The sequence below is a fragment of the Giraffa tippelskirchi genome, chromosome 13 (genome assembly GCF_054371585.1).
Source record: "Giraffa tippelskirchi isolate mGirTip1 chromosome 13, T2T-mGirTip1v1.2.pri, whole genome shotgun sequence".
In the NCBI taxonomy this organism is placed as follows: domain Eukaryota; kingdom Metazoa; phylum Chordata; class Mammalia; order Artiodactyla; family Giraffidae; genus Giraffa; species Giraffa tippelskirchi.
In genome coordinates this window covers 25,924,755-25,938,614 of record NC_137287.1, presented here as the reverse complement: position 1 = coordinate 25,938,614, position 13,860 = coordinate 25,924,755, and the positions used below count along the sequence as shown (strand labels likewise).

Here is a 13,860-nt window from a genome sequence, read left to right as displayed (position 1 = left end):
AATGAAATCCACAGATCCCACTGCAACTTTTTAGCAAGGCTTTGGATAGGAAATACCACATATATGTGCATGTGAATATTCTCAAATGTTTGCATATGTGCATACACACATATATGCACACACACACTCATATACAAAGCTGGAAAATGGTCTCACCTACATACAACAGAAGCTGAGGCAGTAAACCTCAGTCTGCCGTTTTAGACCTAGAAGAGCTGCAAGAGACCATACTGCACTTGCCTGGACTCTGAAGGCTACTCTCATGAGTTTTTGGTCCTTGGATACATTGGCAACTTACTTTCATTTTACGATGTCAACAAGTCCTGTCTTCCCAACAGACCCAATGCTGCATAGCATGAATCTCAGATATGCTGCATCACCTATAAAGTTGGGCATTGCCTATAAAGTTGACCCTCTCTGCTTCCTCATCTCAGACATCAGCCAACCAGTAGGTTGAGCTCATCTACTTCTTCTCAGTCTTTCATTCCCAAGGGACTTGTCTTGACTTACAGCTGGGAAAACATCCTACAACTCTTAAGTGGGCTGGGTTCTGAGCATGCTCTTAGGGTCCATCCCAACATCACTTGAGCTTCGGTTGATTTTGGTTCAACGAGAATTTGCCCAGTGCTGTCTGTGTGGCCGGCCCAGAACTTTGGTAAATACAAGCACGAAGAAGATCATCTTGGAAAACGGGACCAGTAGCTAAAGGAGTTGTTCAAATAGCAGGGAGGGAGGAGAGCAGAGAACCACCTCCCAAACTCGTGGGCTTGTAGACTCTGTTTCTAACCACATGTTCCTGGGTATGTGTTCGTATACATTTCTTGAGTCCAGTTTTGGATTTTGTAGCCAACTGAATTTTATAGCCAAGTTTGCTTTATGACAAGTTGATGTATGGTCCATATCCCAGCCTTCTCTCCCATCCCAGGGCCTCTGCTGAGAGCTTTGGGACTTGATATACAAGAGGTTGCAAACCTCAGTGCCCACAGTAGCTACATGATGGCCTTAGTGAGGGGGTCAGGCACATGCCCTTAGCTGGAGCACGGGCACATGCCCCATCTAAGAGAGACAGCCTTTTCCCAGATCAGCAGTCAGGGCCTTATGAAATTGTTGGATTCCTGTTGCCAGGTCTCCTCATTTTCCAAGAAATGCCAGAGCTTTGTAGTTTTGCATGAAACCTCCTGAACTGTAAGTGTTGGCCTCACATGTAGCATTTTTCTTTTGAAAACATGGCACGGGCTGAACAAAACCCATCTGAGCTGATTACTGCCTGTAGGCCCCACTTTGCTATTTGCTCTGTGGGCAATAAACTCTCCAAGATGCTGTTCTCAAGGAACCTGTAAAACAGAGGCTGCTGCTGGGTGGTCAGCGATGAGCCCCACCGCCTCATGGATTTGGTGAATTTGAGACGGCAGACTTGAACTTGCATCCTGCCTCTCTGAGCTCATCCTTTCTCATCCTGCCCCCTCCACCCCCTTCGTTTGCACAGATGTCTCAATGAAGTTCGTGGGAAAAGAACACTTAGTATCCTGAATAGATCCTACAGTTATGCCAAACATGTCACGCATGTGAGTCTGGGTCCCCTGCCCCCGTGCGCCACCCCACCCCCCACCCCCGCCCCATGCAGGAAAGCCTAGAAATCAAAGGGGATCATTGTAGACCTGGGTCAGCTGAGCCACCCTGGGCACCGTGGTCGTCTCCTGGGGGCCGATTATCAGCTTGCTTGAGGATCTCAGGCTCTTGCCTGACCTTGGCACAGGGTCTGGCGAGTTTGGCTTTCTGGGTGGAGAATGGGTTGTTTCAGAAACAAAGCCATTGAGACCGAGTCGAGGAGAGAACTCTATTCAACTGGTGAAAGGAGCTCATTGTACAGACTCGGTGGGCCCGGCAGGACCCCCTTCCTCTGGCCTCCTCCTCCTCCCTTTTCCCCAGCTGGGGCTTTGTCCGGGAGCCCTGCATGATGCTCTCTCCTGGGCTGTGCTTTCTTCCCCCTTTTCCTGTCTCAGCAGCTTTTGGGACTGCCCTGTACAGAAGGAGAGTTGGGTTCGCAGCCCCTGCACACGTTCTCGGCTCCTTGGGCCAACTCTGTCGTCGTGGGTGATGAGAGCGCTTCCTTCCGGGAGAGCTGGGAACAAACAGCCAGTTCACAGGCAGCTGCACGTGGTGGACGTGCAGGAAGCAAGAGAACAGTGGGTGCTAACAACCTCTTCCTGTGCCACACTCTGCACTGAAGCCTTCCCACCGGGCACCCTCTGCCTGATGCCCAGCGCCACCACCCGCCCCGCCCCCCAAAAAGTCAGGACCATTGAGCTCCAGGTAGAGGCTTGTCATTGGGTGAACTGCAGTGCTCCACTTCTCTGTGCTTTATTAGAGCTTTTCTTTCTTCCCTCAAGTCCCAGCATCCTGAACTTTTCTTCCTGGGGACCAGGACTGACCGTGGGATCAATGTTGATTGAATAAATCATCTGGCAGGTAAAATGGTACTGTCCCTTGTAAGGAGCAATAAAATATGGTCGTTGAGAGATGGGAGATCATGGGGACTTCCCTGGTGGTCCAGTGGTTAAGAATCCGCCTTGCAGTGCTGGAGATGCGGGTTCAATCTCTAGTCGGGGAACTAAGATCCCACATGCCGTGGGGCAACTAAGCCTGTGTACCGCAACTACTCAGCCACAACTGGAGAATCTGAATGTCTCAACAAGAGATCACGCATGACACAATGAAGAGTCCCCATGCGGCAACGATGCAGCCTAATAAATAAATAAGTATTTTTAAAAAGAGATGGGAGGTCACAAACTCCCCAGCCCTGCAGGTGGGGTGGGGGCTGTGGCCAAGAGGAGGATGCGTACCCATTTTAAGTAGGTGGCAGCTACTCAGCTCCAGCTCTAGCCATACCAGCTCACATCCCCATTTGGCTGGATCTTCTGACATTTAAGAAAAGCCAGAAATCTGGGCATGGTGAAATCACCCACTTTTTAAATGTTGGCAACTGGCTTTTTTAAAAAACAGTATTGTGCTCTGTGTACGTCAAACCATACCACCTCCGCACACTTTGGTTAGTTTTTTAAAACTTCTTAAGAGATGTGAAGGTTAAATGAGCCTGGCTCTGCTTTTGAGGCAAGTCTTTCTGAGATTCTGTTTCCTCTTCTATAAATTGGGAATACTATAGGAAATCCATAGTCTGGAAACAGGCCAATATATAAATCATGTCATCAAGAGTATTGCCCAGTGAGAAGAGCAAAAAATAAAATCATCTGTGTTTCCAGACTTTATGGCTATCTTGTAGTAGCCGCCCCAGGAGGGTGGAATGAGCATTTACTGAAATGCACAGAAATGAACAGAGTGCTTCATAAGGACTTAAATGAAAGCTCTCATAATGGCCATTGTCCATTGACTCAGTCACCTTCATCCTCATCACCCTCATTAGCATTAAGACATACAGGAGAAGGCCAGGGAGGCAGGAAGGAGCACTGAGTCTCCCCAGGACCCAGCCCTTTGAAACTTCATGACAGTGACCCTGACTCTCTTCGTACGAGGCCTCTGCCCACCTGTCTCCTGAAGACCCACTTGCCAACCATCTCTCTTCTAGCCTAGGAAGGAGGCTCCCCTGTTCCCAGGCACAGCCAGGAGCTGGGAATACGCCCCCTGCATCCGCTGTAAAGCTCTCCGCTCCATTGCCATGTGCCGGCATCCTGGGATCCAGTTCCTCCATGGCTTGAATCAGCGGTTCTGTGTGTGGCCTCTTGGAGACATTCCAGACTTGCAGCACTGCTGAATCATAGTTTCTCTCCAGAGCTGGGATATGCTCTTTTGGACAAAAGATGTCCTGGTTAGAGGCTGTGGTGAGGATCTGAAGAAGAGGAAATGAAGAAAAAGAGTGTGGGAAGGACTCACATAGTCACTGATTTTGGTTAAAAAAAAAAAAAGGATGAACCCAGGATTTTGTATCAAGAAACTTGGATTCTAGGCTGGGTTTTGCTCTAAACGGTGTGTGCCCTTAGGAAACTACTTTCCATTCTGATTGCATATACTGCTGTTGCTGTTTAATCACTAAGTTGTGTCCAGCTCTTTGTGACCCCATGGACTGTAGCCCGCCAGACTCCTCTGTCCATAGAATTCTCCAGGCAAGAATGCTGGAGTGAGTTCCCATTTCCTTCTCCAGGGTATCTTCCCAACCCAGGGATCAAACCTGTATCTCCTGCTTGGCAGATGGATTCTTTACCACTGAGCCACCTGGGAAGCCCCGGATCTCATATGCCATAACAGAAAATGATGGGTTTGATCTAGGTCAGGGCAGGAAATGCATTTCATCTCACTGGAAAATAGGAATGTACCAATAGTTTCTGTTCACAAGCCGTGCTGAGAATTTGAGGCCAAGTAATTGCCTGGTAATATCCACCTTGGACATCCCATAGGGAAGCTGCAGCTCACCTACCCTATATCTCTTCAGTGTCTTTCCGGTATTCACAGTTTTGGATTCTAGGGCACAAATCTTTAAACTAGATCCTTGTGGAACAGAAAACCTACCTCGCAGTCCCAGAAGCTGTAGAACAGAGCGTTGGATGTGTGTATCTCTGGACAGTGTCTCCAGGACACTTGGCAGCATTATTTCACTTGGGCCACCTGCCATCTTGGTGACCACAGCAGATGGGTGTCAAATTGGTAGGTGTCGCCTGGCCTGTGCCTGGGAAAATCTAATTATTGGGCTGAGCTGGAGATGCGGCTTGTATTCTGAGCTTAGGAAGGCTTGTGTCCCAGCAGAGTCGGGTGGCCAACTTCAGAAGGACTGCGAGCCCAGACAGTCTATGAGCACATCTTGTCTGGCTGTGTTGGGTGGAGGTCGCATTGCTCAGTTTTTTCTTGGCATGCAGCAGGCATGTCTTGTTTCTGGTCTGAAATACCTTCGAGCAGTGAAAAACACATACCATAAAGTGACTGTAATTGTCCTCCAAGAGGAACTAACATTTGTGGCTTGCCTACTCGCCACCAGGACTGAGTGAGGTTCTGATACTCCATCTCTGTCAGTCTTTACAGTAACCACTGAGATAGTTATTATTATTACTCTTGCTGTTGTTGTTTTAATATTATTAAAAGTTATGTAATTAGCCAAAGATCCATAGCAACCAAACGGGACGATCTGGTATTTCCTAATACCATGTGATCCAGTTCCCTGCTCCGTAAGGCTGCCTAGTGCCAACAACTCACAGAACCATGAACTGTGGTTAAGTGATTCTGATTTACAGTGTGGTCATACCCCTGGGAAACAGCATAGTTTAGTGGTCAAAAGTGCAGTCTCAGGGCATGGGCTGTGTGTATGTGTGTGTGTGTTAGTCACTTAGTTGTGTTCGACTCTTTGTGTCGCTATGGACTGTAGCTTCTGGGCTCCTCTGTCCTTGTAGTTCTCCCTGCAAGAATACTGGAGTGGTTGCTGTGCCCTCCTCCAAGGGATCTTCCTGACCAAGGGATTGAACCTGGGTTTCCTCCAATGCAGGCAGATTCTTTACATCTGACTCACCAGGGAAGCCCTCAGGAGTTGGGCTGTCCTGATCCAAACCCTGTCTCTGCTATTTAGTAATGAATGCCTTTGAGCCTCGGTTATACCATCCTGTAAAATGGGGCTGTTAATACTAATAATACCTATGAATAATCTGAGCCGTTGTGAGTTTTTAATGAGAGTTCTTACAGCCCACTTATTATAATGTCTTGATTCACTGTGAGCCCAGTGTTGGCTACTTTTCTGGTTATCGTCAGTATTGATCAGCCACGTGACCCAGGATCACTGCATGAATAAGGGGGAGGTGACAGTTGTGCATAGTAACTGGGCAGCAGCCATACAGCTAGAAGCTGGACTTTCTGGCAGAAATGCGCATTCAGGGCCTCAGTTCAGTTCAGTTGCTCAGTCATGTCCGACTCTTTGCGACCCCATGAACAGCAGCACTCCAGGCCTCCCTGTCCATCACCAACTCCCGGAGTCCACCCAAACCCATGTCCATTGACTCGGTGATGCCATCCAACCATCTCATCCTCTTTTATCCCCTTCTCCTCCTGCCCTCAATCTTTCCCAGCGTCAGGGTCTTTTCAAATGAGTCAGCTCTTCGCATCAGGTGGCCAAAGTATTAGAGTTTCAGCTTCAGCATCAGTCCTTCCAATGAATATTCAGGACTGATTTCCTTTAGGGTGGACTGGTTGGATCTCCTTGCAGTCCAAGAGATTCTCAAGAGTCTTCTCCAACAGCACAGTTCAAAAGCATCAATTCTTCGGTGCTCAGCTTTCTTTATAGTCCAACTCTCACATCCATACATGATTATTGGAAAAACCATAGCTTTGACTAGACGAACCTCAGGCAGGTGTATTCAAAATGTAGTTCTGAGATTTGTAGTTCTGTGCACTTTGTAAAGGATTACAAAACCTCTGGAGGCACACACAGCACAAAGTGTTCTGTATAACGGTTTAGATTTTTAGTGACAGTTTGCGCTCAAAGATACACACAAAAAGCTGAGAAACACTAAAGCCATTGCCGAGTGTCCATGCATCTGTGGTTTCTCCTCTCTTCCCAGGCTGGGGATGGTCAACTACTGATCCAAGGGCTTCGAGCTTCATTTTGCAGTTCTTTGAGGTTCTGTTCCTCCTGAGGTCGGGACTTAAATATGTGGAGGGAATGCAGAAGAAGATCTGAAAGGTCTCTGAACTTTTAGAACTTTCAAGACCAAAAAGACCAAAAAGACAGAGCAAGGAAATTCCACCCTGTTTTCAGGGCCCAGTCACCTCTGTCACCATCTCTCTGATGCAGGGAGAGGCCCCTTGCCCTCTCCACGGGGTTTCTGCTTTCTCCCCTGAGTCCTCTTTGAAGGTGACTTTGCATTTTCCAACAAGGTGAGTCTGTGTGGTGCTGGCCTGCGCTCATGTTCCAAGGGCAGCCTTTCTCAGAGAACAAGGGCGTTCTGTGTCCTTGGTCTGCCTCCCTCGTCGCCCGGGGCCGCCTGGCCTGCACGTGTCCCGCCTTCATCTCGGGAGCCCCTGCTGTGTAAGATAAGCGCACTGTGGAATCCCACAGAAAGCACCATTGTGCGAGCACCCTGATGGCTGTGACCAGGCCTTGAGAAAGAGTTGAGAAAGGGTCACACGCCCCTGGGGGGAATGCTGAAGGGAGGGGAGTGGTGACGGGGTTTCTGGGGCAAGAGGGATACCTTCACCATTTAAGTGGGGAGAAAGGAAGGGGGCAGAAACCACTCTGCACCTTGCTGTAGACTGAATGCATGGTGATGGTTTTAGTCACTAAGTCATGTCTGATTCTCTTATGACCCCATGGACTGCTGCCCGCCGGGCTCCTCTGTTCATGGAATTCTCCAGGCAAGAATACTTGGGTGGGTTGCCATTTCCTTCTTCAGGTGATCTTCTCGACTCCGGTATGGAACCCAAGTCTCCTGCATTGCAGGCAGATTCTTTACCACTGAGCTACCAGGGAAGCCCAGACGGAATATATGTGTCCCTCTAAAAATTCATATGTTGAAATTCTAACACCCAGTGGGATGGTATTAGCAGGTGAGGCCTTTGGGAGGTGATTAGGTCATGAGGGGGGAGCCCCCATGAATGAGATTAGTGCCCTTATAAAAGAGACCCAGAAAAACTCCCTTGAATCTTCTGCCTTGTGAGGTCACAGCAAAAAGACAGCTATCTATGAATCAAGAAACTCTCACCAGACACCGAGTCTGCCAGCACCTTGACCTTGGACTCTTAGACTCTAGAACTGTGAGAAATAAATTTCTGCTGTTTAGAATCCACTCAGTTTGTGTTATTCTCTTAGAGTATCCAGGAGAGGCTAGGGCACACCCACCATGAAATCTCTTGGAGGCACAAAGCATGAACACCAGAGTCCCAAACATGCGTCAGACACTTGGTGGCTAGCTGGGTGTCAGAGGTTGGAGTCCTAATAGAGATTTCTGGCTTTTCACTGGCTGTCCTTCTCACTTTGGATGCCTTTAGTCTTGTACTATTCGGAATATAATACAAGAGTTCTCAGGCTTCAGTCTGCCTACGACTTGCCCCAGAGGGTCTAATAAAAATGCAGATTCTTTGGATCCTTGCCCAGAGAGCCTGATTCAGTAAGTCCACACTATTGGAAACAGCAGTTTCTGGCAGTGTACAAACCTGAGCACCAGACCTGGCCCCATCCCTTATCAAATCTATGTTCTTGAGCAAATTGTCCTTCTGGAGCGTCAGTTATCTGATCTGTAAAATGGGCAGGTTGAGACTTCCCTTGGCAGGGTTACAAGTAGTTCACGTGCTTTACACAAGTAAGCTTTCAAAATGAAGTAGGTAACTTTACCCATTTCACTCCTGTCCGCTTATTGACAATAGGCTTCTCCGATGGCTCAGTGGGAAAGAATCCTCCCGCGGGGAGACGTGGGTTTGATCCCTGGATTGGGAAGATTCCCTGGAGGAGGAAACGGCAACCCACTTCAGTGTTCTTGCCTGAAAAATCCCAAGGACAGAGGAGCCTGGCAGGCTCCATGGGGTCACAAGATTCAGATAAGACTGAGCGACTAAGCATGCACACACCCAGTTATGTACAATAATTCTCAGTCCAGAAGAATTATGATCGTGTAGGGTTGGCTGTGGAGTGTTATGTCTCCCCCTTCATAAACCTGGAAGAGGAAAACAAAGGGACGATTATCCTTGAGTTTCTAGCCAGAGACCAAACATTTAAAATATCTGGTTTCAGTTAATGTTCACGACAGCCTGTGATATTAGTGCTATCCTGTTTTCAAGACAGGAGGTGACTGTGTATCTGAGTTGGTGTGAGACGGTCCAGGTTCACACCTGTTAAGCTGGTATAATTGTTATCAGTGCTCGTTTTCACTTACAGAGTTTGCCGGACAATACATTCTAGGCTTTACTGTCTTGTAGTAGCTCTGTAGGAGAATATAGACCCACCTGTTTACATCATGTAATGAGAAAGTAAAGCTCACAGATGCTGTGAGGTTTGGCTGAGGTCACTAGTCTAAGTAGTAGTCATCTGCTGACTCGCCAAACCCAGTTCTTGGGAGCAAAGCCTTTAAAGAAGTGATGCAGTTAAAATGTGGCTTTTAGAGGGGGGTTCTAATCCAGTCTGAGGGCTTCCCAGATGGTTCAGTGGTGGAGAATCTGCCTGCCAATGCGGGAGATGTGTGTTCGATCCTCGGGTCAGGAAGATTCCCTGGAGAAGGAAATGGCAACCCACTCCAATATTCTTGCCTGGAAAATCTCATGGATACAGGAACCTGGTGGGCTACAGTTCATGGGGTCACAAAAAGAGCTGGACATGACTGAGTGACTTAAACAAAAACAACAGTCCAGTCTGGCTGGTATCTTTATAAGAAGAGGAACTTTGGGCACACAGAGACACTCAGAGGCTCCTGTATGGAGTAAAAAGACGATGTGAGTACACCGTGAGAAGGCAGCTATTTGCAAGGTAAGCAGAGAGGCCTCCGAAGAAAAGAACCCTGCTGGCACCTTGACCTTGGACCTGTAGCTCCCAGAATTGTGAGAAAATAAGTTTCTCTTGTGTAAGCCACTCAGCCTGTGGTACTTTGTCATGGCAGCCTGAGCAAGACTAAAACTGGGCTTGTGCATGAGTTGAACCCAGGGCTGACCCCAAACCTCTATTCTTTTTCCCACAAATGACCCTTCTTTGCCCTGTGCTGGGCCTGCAGTACAAGTGACCACATCCGTTTAGGTCTCTGGCCTGGCATCCACACTCAGCTTCCACTGGGTGGTCTCGCCAGGGAGTATATTTCTCCAGCAGGCAGCGGTGCTGAGTTTTTGATCCCATGAAAAGCTCATTGCATTTCCCAAGGCACCTGGTGTTGGACAGTGATGAGATTATATCCAGTCTCTGGATGGTGGAAGCTCCCTCCTATGGTGAATCAGAGGACTCCCTGGGAGAGTGCCATCCAGCCTTCTGCAGCATCGCCCTGGGTGTGTCTGTGCTGAGTCTTACTAGGGGCCCGTTGTCTATCTGCTGACTTGATGGGCCTCAGGGGAACTGACTCAGGATGCCTGAGTCACAGGTTTGTCACCTGTACCCCAAAGTCTTCGCTTAATGCCCAAGAACAAACGCTATCTTATGATGTCATCAAAGACAGGGAGGAGAACGCCCCTTCCAACCACTGAGGCTTACCCGGGGCTCAGCATGACCAGGAAAGCCAGAAACGTTTGATGCAAGCCTGGAATGAAAATGAACAAATCCCTCCTCTTCTCTCTGCATTCTTTATGAAAGCTTAATTGCTTGTTAAAAATTAGGCCCGTGGCCCTGATGGGCTCAGAAGTATTTGAGCCTGGTTTCCCTGGTCTTACAAGCAAGACTCTTAAGGTGCAAACAAGTTTCATTTCTCCAGGACCTGTAATCAGGCTCCTGCCTCATTTAAACAGTTAGTTTTGGGATAGAAGGGTGCACAAGGTCCCTTTAAACTCAGTTCTCTTCTGTCTCCCTCATGGTGCCTGCCAGGCAGAGTGCTAGCTGCTGATTTGGAGCATAGTAAGCATATGTGAATGAGTTTGGCTAACTCTGCGTGGTTCCTGCTGTGGCACAGTGACTGCATTTTATTTTCAGTTTTGACATGTGTGCTAATTTCTATCAACTGTGTCCACTACCTTTTTAAAAAATACAGATGCTCAAAAAGGATTCCAGTGATTAAAGTGGTACTTAACCTTTTACTTCCTGTATTCTTCCTTTTGATAGACATGATCTAGATTGCAGGATTACTTTGTGTAAGGTGGGACTGTATTCTCTGATAGAGCTACTCTAAAATAGCACAGGTTTCTTGAATACAAGGCACTGGGATCGAATCCAGGCTTCAGCACTATCTGTGTAAACTTGGACAAGTTATTCAACCTCTGTGGTCATCCGTTTCCCCATCTTTATAATGGGAATAATGGTAGTGCCTAACATAAAGATGTTACAAGGGGTAAATGGAATAATGTGTGTATAGAGGTTAAGCCACTGTCTGAAACATGGTATGAAGTTAACAAATTATTAGCCATTACTTAACAAGTAACTTAGTAGGTTACTACTGGTATTCATGACTATTCTGAATCTTGGTCAAATAATGTGCCCATGGGATAAAGTTTAGAATAAACCAAAGGAATGAGAAATGTCTTTATCTCAGGGCAAGGAGGTTCTGAGTGATGATCCCCATTAATATTGTTGTGAAACTGAAAATATTAGTCACTTAGTCATGTCCGACTCTTTGTGACCCCTTGGACTGTAGCCTGCCAGGCTCCTTTGTCCATGGAATTCTCCAGGCAAGAATACTGGAGTGGGTAGCTACTTCCTTCTCCAGGGGATCTTCCTGACCCAGGGATCAAACCTGGGTCTCCTGCATTGCAAGTGGATTCTTTACCATCTGAGCCACCAGGGAAGCCCCAATATTGTTGTAATGGCACCTAAATAAATTCAGAAGAACTGGTATATTTAGTGAATAGGACTGAAGGCTAACTCAGAGGTAGTACCAGATACTGATGGTGAGTGTTTCTTTGCTTGGTGTAAGGTACATCTTGAATGGAGCCTGGTGCATAGTAGGTTCTCAGTAAATGATAGCTATTAGCTGTAGTTATTACAGGTTCCTAGGATGTATTTGCAGACTTAGGCAGAGTATGTTTCTTTTCATTTCCAAGACTGGGCTGTTTGTACAATACATTTTAGTTCTGTCAAGGTCAACCTTGGAGAGTATATTCACCACTCAATGACTTGAGAAAACAGGCACATATTCTGTCTGTGAGTGAAGGTTGGCTAGGGGTTGGCTAATCAAGTCTGGACTTAGCTGCAAGCTGCAGATTGGATCGGGTCTGCCCTGAGTGCCTCTCATCCTCCTTGGACCAGCAGGCTACCTGGGGCATGTTCTCCTGTGCTGACAGCAAAAGCACAAGAGGTCATGCTCAATCATGCACACACATTTCAAGCTTCCACGATGTCTTAACTGCTAATGGGCAAGCCCAAGTTCAGGGAGGAGGAAGCTTGCTCTGCAAAGAAATGCACGATCAGGTGACCAGAGGGTGTGGATCGAGGGAGTGGTGAAAACGAGGGCCACTAATTCAGTCTACCCACTTCCCCACTTGGCTTCCCCACTTTAGTCATTGCAATAGATGATATGAAAGGGCTCTCTTTGCTTTAGGTGGTTCCCTGGTTCTCAGTCCCCACATTAAGATTCTAAAAGCTCTCCACCGTAGCATCCGAGCACATTTGCAAATTCCCCGTTGGTCTCCAGGAGCCTTTCCTCTGACAGACAGGAATTTACTCTACTGTAAACCAAAGAGTCCCAGTTTAGACAGACGCGATGGATTAGGCAGACAGCATCATTGACCCAGTTCCACTTCGTTAGCCTTTCCAATTAAGGAGGATGTTACTGAAAGTGAGACCTCACAGAGATACCGTCATACCTTGAGTCCTCTGGTCTGAGCCTCTGTAGGAAGAGTCTTATATCTCAGATGTGCACAGAGGGAGGGGAGTGTGAGTTTGCTAGCCAGTGAATCTTAAGTGTTAATGACATGGCCGTTTGTGAGTTACTTTATCTTCTTGGCTAAGTAACTAACATGCTAAGTAGATAGCATTTTTGCTTTTGTTTTTCGAGAAGCTTTTTAATGAATATTAATCCTCTGACCCTGCACCCAGAGGATATCTGATCATGGAACACCAAATAGTTGGTGCAGCGCTGTACCCACGGACCAGGCTCTGGGTTTTGTCAACGCAGGTATCAGAGGTTTCCTGTGGCTTCCCGGGAAGGTCTTTACCAGTGAAGTTGTTCACGGGGTTCAGGATGGCATTCTCCCTTCTTCCCCGCCTCCCCTGTGGGATTCTGAGCAGTGAAGCATAAGCCCCAAACAACAGCCAAATGGGCTGTGAAGTACAGCTTAATTAATCTGGGCATGCACCCAACACCCCATCCAATGCTTTGCAAGGACCTGGCCTTAAAAAAATGAAGCTAATGTCTGAGAAGCAGTTTCTTATCTTCCAGTCAAAATACGGATGGTGGGATCTGAATAAAGAGAGGGACAGACAGACACACAGAGACTGACTTAAGCTGAATCACAGACTTCAGAGAGCGTGCTGTCTCGCACTAAACAGCGTGGATCTGACCCATGGTACCCGACATGGACCAGGACCATGGCCTTGCCTCCCGGACTAGAACGGGCCCTGCGCAGTGCACTTGCCTGACCCTGGGATCCTGGGAGTACACGATTCACCCTCTCTGCAGACAAGTGGTACAGGAATTGGCTAGGGGACTCCATGAAGGATGCTAAAATAATGAGCCTCACTTGAATAAAGAGTGGTTCAGTGAAGGTTCTCCCCCGTTGTAGTGGCTACCTCTTTCGCCTTGAGAAGGAGCTGGTAAGGGTTTGAAGACAGAGGGCTGCAGTATTTCTTACAAGACCTCTTCAAGGTTGTTGTTTTTTTAATGTTTATTTGTGTGACTGTGTTGGGTCTTAGTTGGGGCATGTGGGATCTTCCTTGCATCATGCAGGATCTTTAGCACATGGAATCTCTAATGTGGATCTTGGTTCCCCCACCGGGGGTCGAACCCTCATCCCTCTGCACTGCAAGGTGGATTCTTAACCACTGGACCACCAGGGAAGTCTCTCCAAGTTTCTGTATGCTCCAAGGCTGCAGTGTGAGGAGAGGGGGAAAAAACGCCCCTCAGTATCTTCTTGGGTACGAGGAATGTTCAGTGCCAGGGTGGAGTGTGAAAATGAGAGTGAGAGGTCCTTTTAGCCTCAACTTCTGAGCTGCACCATTGAAGAGACGCTGGGAATTAGAACTGGAATTGAGAGAGAAGAGTCCCTTGTCTTGAAGGAAAGGTCAGAACAGACCAGAAAGCAAAGCATTCCTGG

At 47.6% G+C, this 13,860-nt stretch overlaps 1 protein-coding gene across 1 annotated transcript in view; it reads left to right on the top strand.

Moving 5' to 3' along the window:
• Window positions 1–13,860, top strand: part of XYLT1 (xylosyltransferase 1) — a 340,665-nt gene that overhangs the window by 85,315 nt on the left and 241,490 nt on the right. The gene's annotated exons all lie outside the window — the stretch shown is intronic.